At 41.7% G+C, this 3,738-nt stretch overlaps 1 non-coding gene across 1 annotated transcript; it reads left to right on the top strand.

Moving 5' to 3' along the window:
* Nucleotides 1–457: 457 nt before the first annotated feature.
* Nucleotides 458–559, top strand: LOC127196859 (U6 spliceosomal RNA). The gene has a single exon (XR_007831561.1). It is a non-coding gene; the product is annotated as a U6 spliceosomal RNA (small nuclear RNA).
* Nucleotides 560–3,738: the final 3,179 nt, after the last annotated feature.

Below are 3,738 nucleotides of genomic sequence, written 5' to 3' on the forward strand. Positions count from 1 at the left end.
GAGGGTGGGCTATGCTCTAATTTGATTGGCTGGGCTCAGTAGCAGTTACATGGGGGTAAAAGAAGATAGTCTGAGGCAGGATGGCCTGTCGCGTGAGTAATAGTGCAGGCACATTAGGCCTTATATGGTGGTCACATTAGTAGCTGACTGACCCAGATCTTTCCAGCGTGGTCTTTTTTCAGGGACTAAGAACATCCTGTTACATGACTTCAACCAGGATTCGCCGGTGCCGGGCAGTGCCTGCAGAGGCTACATGACTTCTGCTGTGGAGCCACTGGCTTTGAGGCTACATGACTTTTGTCATGGGTCCTCTGATAATGTCCAATCCTCTTACCAACTATTAAGTAATTTAAATAGTCTGAGATGTCAATAATAGCTGTCCATGTTCCAAAATGCCATACAGCAGAGAGAGGAATTGGACAAAGTCAGTGCACCTGGCTGTGAGGCTTTAGAAACAGGATTCGGCAGCACATATACTAAAACTGGAATGATAGAGAGAAGAGTAGCATGGCCCCTGCACAAGGATGACACGCAAATTCGTGAAGCGTTCCATATTTTTAAAACCAGAGACACTAAATCGGTTAGAAGAAAAAGTGGGGAAGAGCCTGGAACACAAAGACACAGGAGACGATTTACTGAACTGAACTCCAAGACCCTAGGCATTAAGGTCAACAATTAATAAATGGGACCGCTTGAGGCTGAGAAGCTTCTGTAAGGTAGGGGACGCTGTCAACAGAACAAAGCGACAGACTATAGACTGGGAAAGATCTTCACCAACCCTTCATCTGACAAAGGGCTGATGTCCAAAATATATAAAGAACTCAAGAAATTAAACACCACAAAACCAAACAAACCAATTGAGAAATGGGTCTCAGAATTAAACAGAGTTTTCAACAGAGGAATATCGAATGGCTGAGAAACACTTAAAGAAATGTTCAATGTCTTTAGTCATCAGAGAAAGGCAGATCAAAACAACTCTGAGGTTCCATCTTACATCCATCAGAATGGGTAAGATCAAAAATTCAAGTGACACCACATACTGGCGAGGATGTGGAGAAAGAGGAACACTCCTTCATTGTTGGTGGGAATGCAAACTAGTACAACCACTTTGGAAATCCATTGGCCGCTATCTCAGAAAACTGGGAATAAGGCTTCCTCAAGACCCAGCAATTCCACTCCTTGGAATATGCCCAGAAGATGCTCTATCACACAACAAGAAAATTTGCTCAACCATGTTCATAGCAGCTTTATTCACAATAGCCAGAACATGGAAACAGCCTAAGTGTCCCTCAGTAGAAGAATGGATAAAGAAACTGTGCTACATTTACACTACGGAATACTACTAAGCTATTAAAAACAAGGAATTCCCAAAATTTGTGGACAAATGGATTGAACTAGAAATGATCATAATGAGTGAGTTAATCCAGAAGCAGAAAGACTCAAATGGTATATACTCACTTATATCTGGACACTAGCCCAAGGGGCATGTGCCATGAAAGTCTTCACTTATCATGAAAGTGGCAGAGAGGGGAGGACATCCTATTGGGACTCTCAGTGAGAGAAGTATGGGAGAATGGAGAAATAGAAGGACCCAGAGGGTCCTAGAAACCTACAAGAAGAACATTATGATGGGCGGATTTGGGCTCAGGGGTTCTGCTCAAACTATGGCATCAGACAAGGACAATACATGCAGTAAACTTTGAACCCCGAACCAGATCTAACCAATGGACAGGACAGTCTCCACAGCTGAGTGGAGAATAGCGAGTGGGGACTGACTTTCATATGAACTCTGGTGTCCCATATTTGACCATGTCACCTTGATGGGGAGACCTGGTGGCCCTCAGAGGAAGGGTAGCAGGCTACCAAGAAGAGACTTGATACCCTATGAGCATATACAGGGGGAGGAGGTCCCCCCTAGTCACAGTCATAGGGGAGAGGAGTAGGGGGTAAGCGGGAGGGAGGGAGGAATGGGAGGATACAAGGGATGGGATAACAATTGAGATGTAATATGAATGAATTAATTAAAAATGATATTAAAAAAAGATTATAGAGCATATGTTTGTTTAAATAAAATAAAATTTCCCCTAACTTTAACTGGATTATATAAGATAATAAAGTTAAACTGAAAGACAAAACAGAGAGAGAGAGAGAGAGAGAGAGAGAGAGAGAGAGAGAGAGAGAGAGAGAGAGAGAAACAGGAGTCCAGCCCTCAGGAGGCAGAGGCTGTGAGTTCGAGGCTAGCCTGGTCTACAAAGCAAATCCAGGAATCCAGGATGGCCAAGGCTAACACAGAGAGACCCTGTCTCGATAAACAAACAAACAAACAAACAAACAAACAAAAAAAAAAAAAAAGAAAAGAAAAGAAAAGAAAAGAAAGAGGACTCCAACCATTCAAATCTCACTGTAAGGTAACTTGAATATTTTGAGGTTCTTAATAGGTTCTTAATAAATATGTGTTGCATAGTGCATGCCTTTATTTTCAGATAGAAGACATGCCAGAAGCCTTTAACCAATAAGCTAAAGAATGTGTCAGGAACAGTCTTAGTTCCTGGTTGAGCATGATGTGTGTACTCTTTAGTGACTGCACTATTAAGCTATTACTGTGATGAAACACCTGGAACAATCAACTTCAAAGGAAGAAAGGTTTATTTTGGCTCATGGTTTTGGAGGATACCACTTTATCTCACGGCAGTTGGGAAGCAAAGAAAAGGACAAGAAGGGGCTGAGGTCTCAACAGGTCCTTTTAGGGCAAATATCCTTTTTCAAGAATATGTTTTCAGTTACCCAACTTCTTACGGCTTTGTTCCTCTTCTCATAGTTCCATCACTTATGAATAGCATCGCAATCTGGCATAAGCCTTTATTTAATACACAGGCTGTTGGGGGTACATTTCAGATCCAAAGCAAAGCAGTGAATAGTCATCCCCAAGGGTGAGACACCAGGGAAACAGCTCTGAAGAAGTCGCTGTTTCGTGTAACAGTGACCAAGCGCTGAAGAAGCGCTGTTTGGAGATGTGTATGCTTGGGGCTTGCGATGAGCCTGGCCTTCAGTGTCAGCTCTTCCACTTACCCGAAAAAGCTAATTTCTTCTGATTCTTTCATCTGTAACACGGGGTTAACAGAAGTTTGCAAATCTGACTTATATGATTAAGAGGAATAAGTAACACTTTTTAAGATATTACCGACACACAGAGTGCTGTCTATTTTATTGCTAATGGTAATTAATTCTACTTGGTAACAAACTAGACAGGTTTCCCCGGTTTAAAAAAAAAAAAAAAAAAAAGCTTCTGATGATGCTATAGGTTGTGTCACCACCAGATGGCGCCAAGAGCTCACTGTTTGAATCAGCTTCTACCCAGATGGCTCACAGCATTCTACACAGCTCTCCTTGTGCAGTATGAGTTGAACACATTTAAAGGTCTAAACAGCTTAGTCTAAAATTTAAAAAATGGCACATTCTAACCTCCAGGCTTCTATTCAGCTGGGTATCGATGGGAACAACCTATTAAACATTCTCCACCCCAGATGTTGAAACTGTTATTGAAATGAGAACTCAGCTGGATCTGATTTTTTTTTTTTTTTTTTTTTTTGAGTCTTAAACATTAATCCAGTTTATTTAAAAACAGGAGGCTATCTTTGGGCATTGAGAATTTCGTGCAGAATTGGCCGAGATGTTAAGCTTAGGCCTTTCTGTAGCAAGGGTGAGTTCATCTAAATTGTAAACCTTGCTTAGGGCAGT

Source organism: Acomys russatus, chromosome 1 (genome assembly GCF_903995435.1).
Source record: "Acomys russatus chromosome 1, mAcoRus1.1, whole genome shotgun sequence".
Taxonomy (NCBI): domain Eukaryota; kingdom Metazoa; phylum Chordata; class Mammalia; order Rodentia; family Muridae; genus Acomys; species Acomys russatus.